Source organism: Talpa occidentalis, unplaced genomic scaffold, assembly GCF_014898055.3.
Source record: "Talpa occidentalis isolate TD23 unplaced genomic scaffold, MPIMG_talOcc4v2.1, whole genome shotgun sequence".
Classification (NCBI taxonomy): domain Eukaryota; kingdom Metazoa; phylum Chordata; class Mammalia; order Eulipotyphla; family Talpidae; genus Talpa; species Talpa occidentalis.
Window position 1 is genome coordinate 39,589,291 of NW_026555331.1, and position 14,604 is coordinate 39,603,894.

The following is a 14,604-nucleotide window of genomic DNA, read 5'->3' on the forward strand; positions in this document are numbered from 1 at the left end:
TATGTAAAAAGCCCTAGTGCTGTTTTCCTTCACTTTGTTACCTAGCCTGTGCTCTAATTACATGTGGCATTTCTAAGTTTGTTGCAAATGACAGCCAACTATGACTCAAAAGTGTCACTATTCTTGACATGAGTTTAAGAATGACATCTCATTCTTGGAATGAGATGAAACTTATTTTCATAATTTTGGGGGTGGTTAGGACACTTCATTGACTTATTGTTGTTCTTTTTTTCCTTAATGCCACACTATTTAAAAATTTTAAAGTTCACAAGTGGATTTTATAGAGATATTTAAGAGATTTTTAAAATAGCAAGTGTGTCAACAACTATGGTAAAATTAAGAAATTTATACTACATAAATATTTGTACACAAAATTACTAATAAGAGTATTGCTAATAGAGATTGATGTGATATTAAAAATAACTCAAACTTATACTGAGTATGAGTTCACTAAATTAGTATCTACTTAATGGACTACTATACAGCAGAGAAAAGCACCACTGCTATGAAAATCTCATGAATATAAAGTACAAAAACTATTTTAAAAATCATGTGTCTAGATACAATAGCATAGGGTTAATATGTGTGTGTATGTGCCATACGAATATTCACAATTTTATAAATTATTTGCATATAAATACAGTGACTCTAGAATGACACCAAAGGACCTTGTCATTAGTTTACCCCGAAGTAAAACTGAATAATTTTCTAACAGAGGTTGGGGCAGTCTAGTTAGACCTGAAAGGCTAAGGAACTTGTAGAGTATACTATTTTTATGTAAAGGCTTGTTAACTCAGGATTTAAACTAAGATATTATGGGATGTTAAAAGTGCATCCCCAGGATTTTCTTTGATGTTACAAATGTAGAAGAGGAATTTTAATGTAGTCCCCTTCCTTTAAAACTCACTGATAATTACCAAGTAAAAATAATGCTTACTGATTTTGATTTGCAGCTGTAGTTATTTTCTCTCTCTGCCAAATAAAATTTATGTCAAAGACAAGAAATTTATGTAAAACTGATATATGCCTTCTTGGCCTCAGGTAGGATGCAGATTTTTCTTAAACAGTCTTTAAAGACACACAAAACATGTTTTTTATCTAAATGCAGCAGGGCATTATGGAAGATGCCAGGCAGGAATATCTTTCCAGGGCCTCAATTTCTTACTGCAAAAAAAAAGTAAAAGGAAGTGGAAGAAAGAAAAGTGTAGTATGCATTATCATGACTGAGCAAGTATAGATAACAAATCATTACATAGATGCAAATTATATGTTTCCACTGTGAGCTACATCAATGTCTTACTGTCCCATTAGAGGCAATTCTGGAAAATAAAGGATATCATAAATATGGGGGATGGTTGTCAGAGAAAAAACTGCAAGCTAAACCATCAAATTCATGCCTCTCCTGCATCTCCTTAATTCTTCTACAAAGTGTTGCCTAAGTGGATCTGGCTCATTTAAAGAGAAATAATACACTAAATGGAACTAAAAATAGACCAGTCACTATTTTTGAACTGAATTGTAAAGGAGGAATTAACTCCCTAAATCTTCAGATATATATTCTCCATATTCTCAAAGAAATTAATGATCAATGGTAAACTTTGTAGAAAATTTCAAGACAGTACAGGATATTAAAAAAATGATAAGCAAAATAAAGATAATCGATATAATCTGACAGACTTAGAGAAATAAAAAGTCATTAATGAAGCTAAAATAAAACAATATCAATACAGGCATGCATACAGCCTTTTAAAATGTTCTACCAAACTGAAATGAATTTAAAAGATGAAACAATTCATAAGAATGATGCTACATATTGAAGCAAAAGAATATACATAGTTTATATTCCTGAGAATACAAATAGAAGCAGAAACAAATATAAAGATGAAAGACATAATTTATACAAATACAAACAAATATTAGTATGTAAAGACTAACACTATAGATTAAAAGAAACTATCCCAGGAAAAAGTTGATTCAGAAAAATTCATTTCAGCACATCTAGATACAGTAACTAAAATCTCAAATATAACTAAAGATCCTATAGCTATATAGACAGGATAGATAAGATTCCTACTCAGAGGGAAAAAATCAATCCAAACTCACAATTTTCTGTAACCAAAATTCATTGGCAAACATGAAGTCTACATGAGCAAGAAAATTGTCACTCCTATATAAAAAATAATCTCAAATATTCAAGAGCTCAAATAAAATGAGGTGACCATATGTCAGTTTGCCAAGATCCATTTCCGTTTGTATTTCCTCACTAGTATTAAGTGTGATTTTTCATGTCCTGATGTGAATAAAATTTATAGTGATGTAAATAATAAATTCTATCTGAAAAAAATAATTTGTGTATATCTTTAAGATGATTGACTTTTGTCAAAGAAATCAGAAATGGAAACAGAGAACTTCCCTATTCAGCTCTAATATGTAAAGAGCTTAGAAGTCAACCAGTGACTTTTCTTGGACCCATTAGAGAGAGAAAGTTACCAGGTAAATTATCACCTTAAAATCTGTAGAGGCAGATGGAGACAGTGAATCTGAGCTAGCAGTTTATATATATATAGATATATCCTGCCCAGCTTACAATAAAAAAATTATAACAGAAACAAAGTAAGCATCACAATGAGATACAGATATGGAATTACCAGAGAATTTTAAATAACTATGGTGAAACTTTTAAGAGTTCTAATGGGAAAAAAAGTAAGCAATATACAAGAACAGATGGGTAATGCAAGAAGAGAGACAAACTAAGGTAGGAAAAAAAAGAAAATGCTAAATCTAAAAAGAAAGATTCAGGGCCTCCCTGATGGCACAGCGGTTGAGCGTTGTTCTGCAAAGCTGCCAGCAGCCTCTGCAGTGCCGGTTCGATAGCCGGCCACTGGCGAGAGTCCCACATGGCACGCAGACCTCTCCTGCCACCCGCTACTCCCCTCAGCAGTGTCCTCTGTCTGTCTGCCTGTTCTGCTCCCCGCTCTGGTGAATTCTCTCACCCTCCCACGTTTCTGACTGTACCCAGTGCTTGTATAAGTAAATAAATAAATAAATCTTTAAAAAAAAAAAGAAAGAAAGATTCTGTAGGCTGAACACAGCTGAGGAAAAAATCAGTGAACTTGAAGATAGGTCAATAGAAACTTCTGAGATTAAAATGCAGAGGGAAAAAAAAAATAAAATGCAGAGGGAAGAAAGGGTATAAAAATAAAATAAGAAATAAAAACTAACTTCAAAAGATGAGACACGTATAATTGAAATACCATAATGAGAAATATAGCAACAAGGGGAAGATGTGTTTAATAGTGACTGAGAATTTCCAAAATTAATGACAGCACCACAAAGCCCAGAGAACACAATATGGGATACATGCAAAATTATGTGCACACACCTAGGAGTATCATACTCAAGCTGCAGGAAATCAAAGACAAGAATAAATCTTGCAAGGCAGCTCTTGTCCCAAGACTGCCTTCCTGTGTCTATGCCAGTGTCTCTCTTAATAAACCTGGCCCTTTCAGTGGCAGTTCTTGCTAAATACTTGCATCTGTGCAAGTGTCTTCTTTGCCTTTCCTGTTTTTATAATAAGCCTGAACTTTTGGATATAAAAAATAGATCTTGTAAGAAACTTGAGGAAAATAATCACTATGTACAGAGTAAAAAGAATAAGAATTACAGTGAATTTCATCAAAAATTATGCAAGCAAGGTGATTGATAACAGCACAAAATAGTTAAACCATTGGAAAAAAAAACTTAGAATTCTAAATCCAATGAAATCATCCTTCAAAGGTGGGAAAAGAGTAGCAAGGAAAACTAAGGAAATTCATTTCCAATAGACCTGACTCAAAAGAAATATTTGAATATAAATTCTTCAGGATGAAGGACTAAAAACTCAGATCTACAGAAAGAAGCATATCAAAGAAAGAATAAGAAAGCAAAAAAAAAAATTTCGCCTGATTGAGCTAATAGATAACCATTCAAGTAGTAACATCATATTGGGTGATTATAGACTATAATCTATAGTGAAATGCAAATTAAAGATTTAAGGGTGTGGAGGGATAAAGACAACTTTACAGGCTGTACTGCTCTGAAGCATTCAAGTGTATTTTGAAAGAGGAATTAGATAATTGTAGAGGAATGTTGCAAAATCTAAGATAACTACAATTTTTAAAGAAGTATATTGATAATACTATGATTCCATTTTCTCTCCTATCTTCTATAATGCCCCAGTAATATCAAAGGTAGAACAAGAACAAAAGAAAAATAACAATAACAAAAACTATAGAGAGGCACTAGAGTTTGTCTTCCATTTTATATATAATCTATTTTTTTTAATATTCAACTGGAAATTATTTGGAGAAGGAAATACAGGCTGGTTATTTAAAGTGAATAACAATATTCATATTTTTAAATTCAATGTGATTTTTTATATTAGTATTTGTTGTCTACATTTTTCAAGCCAAGAAGAATGACTTAATTTCAAGGAAATAAGACATCGAAAGTGAATTTCTGGGTATATGTAAGGAAACAAGTGGAAATAAACCATCACATAGTTCACATCTTTTTAAAAAAATCCTTTTTATGAAATAACATTCATTCATTCATACCTAACAATTTCAAAACAATTTAAATTTGGATCACCCCGTAGTCACTCATAATTGAATCAGCATATTTCATATCTTTTTGAGGTATGCAAATGTACAAAATCTAGATATACACATACATGCTATTATACACATTAGGTATAGAGAAACAAGAATTATAGTGGATGTCTCATCAGAAATTATGCAAAATATATACACCTAAATTTATGAAGCTACACACATACACACACACACACACACACACTCAAAAGCCAGATACATAGGCAGATCTATTTATTTATCCCACCTCCCACCCATTCATCTTTCTATAGAATTTGATTCATTATAAGAAATTGGCTTATGCATAACTAAGTAGGCTAGCAAGTCCAAAATTTGAGTCTGAGGGTCAACGGCTACCAAGAAGGAAGGGTCAATCTGATTCTATTCAGATCTTCAACTGATTAGATTATGGCCACTCATATTATAGAGGATGATCAGTTTAACCAGCTTTAGGTAGTTTTAACATTTAAAGTATATGTTACTCTTACCTAATAACACCCTCACAGAAATACACAAAATAATGTATAACCAAGTATTTGGCCAGACCAGGGCTCAGACAAACTGATACATATTAACCTTCACAAGTAATATTTCAATATTCTTTGGAGAAATGTTAAGTCAATAGCTAAATTTGTGCTTCTCAGGAAAAGATTTCATACCACTTACAAGATTATTATTGCAACTCTCTTAGGATTTAATCCCATGTGTGACTCACGAAATATATTGTCATTCTTTTGAAAAAGTTCTTAAGCTACTTAAATGTCAACATAAAGTTGTCCATGCAGAGTTTGATATAGAAACCCTTTGTAAGGCTCAATCAAGGTAAGATAGTTTGGATATTGTATTGTTTTCATCTGTATCAGAAGCCAATATGTAGTATATATCACAGAAGGAAAGAAAAGAGTTTGACATTCCCTAGAGAAATTTGGTAACCATCAGCAAGCTTTAGAATAAAGAATAATGGGTTTTTTGAAATTGGTCCTTCTGTTATCTCAGATAATGCTGTCACATTTTATACACTCCACACTAAGTATAGCAAAAGGAGAGGTAATATGAAACAAAGCATTTAGAAAGCATGTTAAAAGAATTCATATTTTTTATAACCATACTTGTTACAGGACACAGCAAACAGCAAAATAATCGAATATATATCTAAGACAACCACTATTCCTTATTTCTCATGTTATCACAAAGCAGTTAACAAATGCCTAAAAAAGTATTATGTAATTCTCTCTACCAAGGTAGCATTCACTGAGTAACTACAGATAACATCTTGTTTAATCATCACAGCAACTACATAAGGCAATTATCCCTAGTTCTATTGTACTGATGAAGAAACTGAGGCTCAGAGAAGTGCATGTCATAGCTACCTTCAGGAAGTGGTGGAGTCAGAATTTAATACAGGTCTATCTGTCCAAATTCATGTTAATTCCTTCCCACAGAAGAAATATTCTAATAATAAAAATATAGAGGCTAATATTAAGTCATTTGACATAGGCATCGAATATAAGATACCACATAAAAAACATTTTATTACAGCAGAGTGCCTGAGGTGCAAAGTTGGACTCCAAGCCCTCAAAAATATAGCTAAATTTATAAGCAATGACTCAGTTTTCAATGATTTCAGGTTTGTTAATATACACTATATATCAATCTTATCTGATCTTTTTATAGTTAGTTTGGAAATATTAAGCTCGTTCATTTTATTTGTTGAAAACTAATTGTTAACACTAGTGGCAAAGGTATATAGATACAATAGATGCAGATGCTTCTTTGTGGGGAAGATAATAAAATAATAAACCAGCCCTAGTACACAAAACAATTGGGTATTACATGTGGGCTATTACTATGTATTGTATCTTACTCTGTGGGATTTGGCATCACAGGTTATACTTCAAAGAGTCAGCTCATAGCCATCCCTGCCAAGGATTTGCAATGAGAGCCTAGTACCAGATGTCTGTTAGGTGCCCCTACATGTCTGATTGTAGACTAAGATCTCATTTTATCCACCATTCTAAGTCTTTGTTTTCTTGTTGTTCAGCAGGGCAGCCTATGGTGAACTGGAAAGCCATGTTATTTCCTGCAGCTTACCATCTGTTGATCAAGTTTTTTTTTTTTTTTTTTTCCTTTGCGATGCAATACCTTAACTACTCAGTTGTGGCCTACACCAAGTGTTTTGTTTCATCTTCAATTTGTAACTTTTTCAATGTGCAGGTACAGATAAAGGCAAATTTTCAATTACCAAAATGCACAGAAAGACAAAAATATGAAATGCTTGTTAAAAATGTTCAATCACTGAAGTAAAATGATCATACAGCTTTCCTTTGTGGGTCCAACGTGCCTGACAACAAAAGAAAGGACAGGATACTTGGAAGATATTGAACTGGGCAGGCAGCAACAAGTCAGCAATCTTTGTTTTTCCATATGCATATAGAAAGAATATAGGGCAGGAGATATAAAATGCTCAGAAGGAACTTTAAATCCAAAACAAACGAGATCAAAGCAAGAGTTGGTTTTATCACATAAGGAAAGCTACATAAGGAAAGATTTTTAGGTACAGTAATCATGTGACGAAGCACCCAAGCCAAAAATGACTTCAAGTAAAAACCTGTTTATCAAAAGTAGGAGCATGTGGCAAGAAATGGGAATCACTTTTGTAGTATGCCACCTTGTACATTTACCTTGTAACATTTTAATCTGTTATATCATTCTCAATAAAATGCCCCATCCTGCAAAATCCTTGTCTTATTCTGTGCCTCTAAATGAAAGTATTGTATATTTATACAGATCATTCTGCAAGAGGGGAGAAAGGAATAGGATCAAAACAGGGGTGGGAAGAGCACAGGAGACTATGGTGATGGTACAAGGGTGAATTGGTGGTGGGAATTTCATGGGGACTGTAACAGAGATGAGAAAGCATACACTGTACAAAAATGAAGAACAATATAAAAATATAATTAAAACAATACATATCATCTATATACAACAAGCTACCAAGCACATTTCATGACCCATTTACATTCATTCATATGAGGTAGTTATAGAGTAAGGGCAATATGATGCTGCAATAATGTGCAATACTAAGGAGTACTTAATTAAATTAGAGCAAATAGTTGTAATAAAAAAATCTACAAATATTAATATAATTTCCAGCTCTCCTATACTTAGTGATTGTGTTCTTACCTGACTTTTGTAATCCATTGAATTTTTTTCTATTAGTACAGGATTTATTTTAAAAAATTGAATTGCAGTATTTAAGGTCATTAGGCTACCTGGGACTTGGAGTGCCCTTAATTCTATAATGAATTACTGGTTGATTGCATATGTGAGTGAGTGAATAGAACTATAAAAGCCTAAGGAAGGAAAGTGTAGTTAAGATTTTGTTGGCAAGTACTGAAGAAAATTAGGAAAGTTCCAAGATGAATACAGCATTTCATGGGTACCTACAAAAGAAAGGATAAGATAAAACCAAGCTAATAATAAACACTAGAAAACTGACAGTGGAATCAAAGCTACAAAGGGTGAGGAAGACACAATGGGGAGGGGATCATAATGGATTGTGGTAGAGGACTGTGGGTGTCTTGTGTCTAGGTGTGGTGTGAGGATATGCATCTGGGGTGGGTGAACCTATGACGGAATAATATGCAAAATTATACATCAACATTACCTAAAAAAGACAAGACAGAAAGCTCTAGATTTCAGAAAATACATCAAACATCTATTTAGGAATTCCAAGAAGAATATATTTAAAGCGAGATAAAATATATTACTGATATCAAACCCAAAATAGTTATCTAAATAACCAAAATCTTAACATCCCCAAGGGAATGCTTATTCACATGGTTTAAATGTCTCACTGTCCAAATTCCAACCAATTAAAAAGGGGAAAGGAAGAAAGAACACACCCTCCCCTTTAAAGCACATGATCTGGAAGTTATACTTTTTTGGCGGGGGTGGGGGGGGGTGTTGTGTGATGGGAGCCTAGAATAGAAAATATAGGAAGAAGCAGAATTAAACTGACCACTGAATCACATTCTGCCTTTAAAAGTAAATATCACCAAATTGCTTTCCTTATAACCTCTCCTCATGATCAACAATTAAGTAGCTCTAACTTCATTGCTGGACACACTGCTGGGAAAAACAAACACTTAGACTCCAGTTACAAAACTACCTATCTCCTGGACTAGACTGAGGAGGAGATACGGGTGATTAATAGTCATTGGAAGACCTGCAGATGCAGCCAGGAATTGGAGTTGGGGTGAAAAGTTAATCTTTTCAGGAAACTAACTTAACTCCAAAGGTAGAAATTTCACCAAGAACAATGAAAAATTCCTCTTAAAAACACTATATAAAGATACCTCTTGCTCTGGCAAAATGAAGACCTTACCCCAAGAATGACCACCTGTGTTTAGGAGGCACCTCAATATTCATAGTCCTTTAACAACTGTTCCTTTATGCCTATGCAAATGTCCCTTCCCCCTTTTTTCTTAACAATGCCATTTTTTTCACTTACAATAAAGTTTCATTTCTAATTTACCTATACTGATCCTGCAGAAATTCCTTCCTGAGAAGTGAAGAACCCCAGGGCCCCTCAGCACCCTTGGGGCATCCCTTTATCAAATCTTAATCTACCTGCCCATACTCACACCTAGGCACCAGGATATCTGGAAATTATATATATATATAGAGAGAGAGAGAGACACCCTTATTTCCACATTTAAAACATTCTCACTATAGAAAAGATAATCCCTAGTTCAAGGTATTTTGGTGAGGTTCCCTCCAGGAGACCCAGACATGACTATTCTAAAGAGCTGAAAAAAGATTTTTCTGTAACTACTCCTTACCCAGTGGTAGAATATGAACAAAAAACAGTAGTAGTACACATTTAAACAAGGGAAGTGGGGAGATACACTAGTCATTGGCAACAAACATTTACCAAATTCCCTTGGGCAGAAATTTAAATATTCAAGCTGGATTCAGTTTTGCTTCACACATCCAGAAGTCCTGAAGGTGTTTTCTGGGAGTAACTTTTATCTATTGTTGTCTTTGGATCTATGGAAATAGCTTCCTTGGGGGCTACATCTGAACTGTGCTTTGGGTAATATTCATTCTGAATATTGTGAGGATTTGTAGGTTGCTTTAGAAGTTAAACTATCACAAGCTTTTGCACTGCTTGAGGTGATCTGAAATAAAGGTTTTATGTGGGGAAGATAAGATTCTTAATTCATTGCCACTGGACTTATTCCTTCTTAGAGAATTATAGGGTTCTAGAGATGAATCTCCTGCTAAGGCCGCTTCTTCAAATACACTCTTTAAAAATTCCTTCTTTGGGGCATAAAATAAGGGAATTTCTGAAAACCATCAACTTATATTTGCATACTAGCATTGGCGAGGTAGTATTTCTAATTATTATTTTATAAGAGCAATATTCAAAATTTTGCTAACCAGTGAGTATTAAAGAAATGTGAGAAGTTGGGAAAACAAAATTTTTGGAGGCTAGATGAAAAAAAGCCCAGGTTGTTTTCTGTAGCATAATGTATACGTGAGAGTTGAGTCTATTTACAAAATTTGAGGAGACAAACTACCGAAGTGTCCTCTGGCTTTTCTGTCAGATTTGATTAAACTTGCTCAAACAGCTTTAATATTGTTAAGTGAGGGCATGCTTTTAGGTAGGCTGGATGATTTACAACAGAAGGACAGACTTTCACTATCTAGTCTATTAATCATTTACTTGTGTTGAAAAAGTTTCAGCTAAGTTTCTTAAACAAAATGACTGACAGCAGCTTGTGGGTGTAAAACAGACTGGGTTCTAGTCCAAGATTTACTGCTGTCTTAGCTGTGTCAATGCAAACCTTTTTATTTTTTAGTTATACGATAGCATGTGTATTTCAGTCCTGCTATATGGAATTAAACTGACAACACAGCTTACATGACATGCTTTGAGCTAAGAAATCTCAAAATAATATTGAATTTTCTTTCTTAAGTCCTAGAAAGTGATTTCCTTTAAGCCAATGGAGGAAAGCTAAGCCAAGGATAGCCAGGTAAGAACAAAGAAACAGAGCAAGTTTCAATAATGAGTATAAATGATACTTCATTGTTTTATTTCACTAAAGATAACTGTCATAGCATTTGGTCTTTTACCAAGAAGTGTAGGGTTTTATAACCTAAGGCTTTTTATGTTAAACAATCTGAAGGGTACTCAAGAGGAAGTCTTTACCTCAAAACATGTCTTTACATGCATATACAAATAGCCTAAATAACAAGATGCTTCCCCTGCATTTTCATGGTTCAGAAAAAAATCTTAAAATGGGAGTTTTAAAGGTACACAGAATTATATACTTAACAATGGCAAAATGCTAAATTTTGTTATATATACTTTTCCAAAATTTTCAAAAGGGAAGTTCACCAGATTTCACTTCTCAGCAAAAGGATTTAGAGAATTAGTATGGAAGGTAATATTTTTAAGTCATATGTTTTCTAGTTATAATATCATTTACTCCTCGTAAGAATTCTTATGGATATTATTCATATTGACTGATGAGAAACAGATTAAAAATGAGCATGTAGTATATATGTGATTTTAATATTAGTAAATAGAAGAGCAAGCGTACAAAATATTCTGTGACTTGCTAAGTCACTGTAAATGAATATGCCTTTGAACACAGCAGCAAAGAGGAGAGAGGTGGGAAAAAGTTGATGGATTGCATGAACTATAGGAAAAATAAAGAAAGCATCTCCACCATATTTCATTTACTCTAAAAGATTTACTATATTTATTCCTAGTTACTCTCCCAAGTAAGCATTCATTCATCTATCCATCTATCCACCCATCCACTTACTTATGCCAGTAAGAGTCATATACCATTCTCTCAAAATATTTGAATGAAATCGGTCCCATTTTCTATCAGAGAAAACTAATTTTAAAATGAAATCAAAAACTAATATTCATCAGAAATGTGTCTTTCATTCAAATAATATTAGATGAGATGAAGTTATCAACATGGCTGCAAAGGGACACTATTTAAAAAAAAAAAAAAAAAAAAAAAAAAAAAACAACCTGATAGAGAGAAATAACAGAGACTTCCTAGTGGGCTCCGGATGCAATGGACAAAATTGGTGACTCCAGTGATTCGACCAGAAGCAAAGAAGGGTTAAAATGATGGGAAGGGAAGAAAAAAAGTCACTGGAATCCTTCTTCCCTCCCCCACCCACAAAGCCGGTCTACTCTGTCCAGCAGGAAACAAGTCCACCCTCACTTTTCATCATTTATGAGGACGCAGAACATACTGAAAGCTATTTTATTCCTGGCTTATGTTGATTACATGTAACAGATACAGAATAAAATCAGCCAAGAGAGGGAAATACCAGCTGTGGATTTTTCTAGTCCTCTCCCTGTGGAATCAGCACACATTTATTTCCTGGCATCAATATGCAACAACACCTATGCCACAGCCAACTAGGAAGCTCATTCAAGCCTTGGTATCGGGAGCTTTACTTGGGACACCATCACATGAGTATGATTGATCAATTACCCAATTGGTTGATCTTAATCTCCAGATGGGCTGATATTGCATGATTCAAAGTCCTCACACTAAAACATATCATTTGACAAACATAGTTTGTTTTTCTGGTTTGAACAGCCCCACCCTAAATTATATTGTTACCATCTTGCTATCCCCAAAATCTTTTAGAAGATCAAGGCAAAGGCCAGACTTCTATATGGGAAAGGTTAGTCTGTTACAAACTTACCTGTATTATTTTGCTAGAGCTGCCAGAACACTGTACCACTCTCGGTAGTTTAAACCAATGATTGTTTCACAGTTCTAGGGGCTGGCAGTTTCCTGAGACTGCCTTCTCTCCTTGGCTTGCAACTGGCTGCCTTCTAACTCTTGCTGTCTCCTGACATGTGCTTTACTCTGCACACTCTCAGCCATGATGTCTCTACACAGCCTCACCTCTTTGTATAAGGACACAAGTTTGGTTTAAGTTCAGATTGGTTTAAGTTCTTCCTAACAAGTGTATTTAAGCGTAATTATCTCTTTAAATATTCTTTCTCCAAATTCTGTCACATTTTGATGTATTGAGAGGTTATAGCTGCTACATATAAATTTTGGAAGGACATAATTCAGCCTAAAACACCATCTAAATTCTAAGGCAAAGCCAGCTGTGTATATCATGTCTTCTTCCCATCACTTAGAACACTGTAAGCCAACTATTAACCCATTATGTAAGCAAATGAGTATTAATTCACAAATAAAAATTCCTTTTTTTTTTTTTGCAATTCATATTTTGCTGGAGTGGATAGAAAAAAAGCTTGTGTTTGTTTTATTTTTCTGTCAGCATCTCAGATTCAGTATTTTTGTTTCTATCACAGAGACTAAAGTGCATAGAATCTACATAAATTGTTTCAAATACTTCTGCCCAGAACATTTATCTCTTATGTTTATTAATTCATTTATATTATGACTCATTTTATTTTTGGGACTATACATTTTTAGTGCTATACTATTCCAGTTTTAAAATTGAGAGATCTTTTACTTGACTTTTATGTTCCCACAGTGGTGCATTTTTTTATTAAAAACATGAAATGGCATAATGAAGTCCCCCATATATTAAATAATAAACCCAAGAAAACATTATGTATTGACTTCAAAAAGTGATATGTTTCTCCTTGTTCTCTTTCTCTGACTATGTATTTTCTTCTGTTATTGTTTTAGAATCATTACTTTTTCCATTGTCAGGCTTATAACCAAATAATAACCAAAAAGTACAGTGTACTTCAATATAATGTAAAATACTTTCTCTTTCCCATATCCCAGCAGCCCTCCCCAACTATGTCTATGGTACAGCTGAGTATATCATTGTGGCATAACTAAGTTTTATAATTCAATGCCAGGGGCAAACTGAAAAACACTAAAAAGAAAAGATATCTCCTATATGCTCTTCTATAAGGACAGATAATCATGTCAACTTTTATTTAGCTTTGTAGAATGATGTGAGCAAAACCTCTTATATCTTGCTGGAACTCATAGATGTCTTGGCACAAGAATTCTGTACACTTTGGTCAGCTATAGCGTTGTTAGTATGTGTTTTGTGAAATTGGCAGTTAGTCCGGGGTGGGGGCGCAGAATCAACAGTAAATGTGATGTTGGCATGTTTCTCAAATTCTAAAAATTAACTGTTTCTGAAGACAAAGTATTCAAATAACAGACATAGTATTACATGAGTCTTTAGAATAAACATACAGATGTGATCTGCATGGTGGTAACTTATCTTTATAAACCACAACATTATTCTAAGTGTTAGGCATTTTATATTACACATTGCTTAGTCTTTTAAAAGCTAATAATTTCTGACAGCCTGGTTAAAATAAAGGGCATGAAACTTAAAGGACATTTTTCTTCAGTGTAACAAAGGAGATAAAGCAGTAACTTCATTTTTTGTCCTATGCAAGACCTTTAATGTGGAAGCTTTTCTTATTCTTTCCCTTAGTTCCCTATTTAGTGAGTTCAATGATAATTAATTTACTAGTAATTACATATTCAATTACTTTACATTAGCCAGCAACAGGAAGATTAAACTGCAGATATCCTTAACAACATTTCTGTGGTTAAATAACATGAAATGTACCATTTTAGTAGGACTTGATACATATTAATATTTTTATTTTATTTATTCATATATTTAAATTTATACAACTTAATGATTTGATTGCATTTTTTCAACACGTTTAACTTATACTTAGCATCTCTTGTTGTAGTTCCTAATTTTAGGTGTTTCCACATTGACTATAGCTTGTTGCTGTTTCACAACCAGTTCTTTCTATTTTACTTTTCCCGTGGTACTTTTGCTTTCCTTTTTTTTTTTTTTTCCTGGGATCCTCGCTGGTGGCGGGGAATGAACCGGGCGCTGCAGAGGCTGCGGGCAGCCTTGCAGCCCAGCGCTCAACCGCTGCGCCACCAGGGGAGACCCT

The 14,604-nt window shown here is 33.9% G+C and overlaps 1 long non-coding RNA gene across 1 annotated transcript in view; it reads left to right on the top strand.

The window, feature by feature from the left end:
* The window catches only part of LOC119239008 (uncharacterized), a 400,738-nt gene extending 393,431 nt beyond the window's left edge, over positions 1–7,307 (top strand). Inside the window, exon 6 of the long non-coding RNA XR_008550613.1 lies at positions 6,676–7,307. This is a non-coding gene — a long non-coding RNA (uncharacterized LOC119239008). The remainder of the gene's footprint in view (positions 1–6,675) is intronic.
* Positions 7,308–14,604: the final 7,297 nt, after the last annotated feature.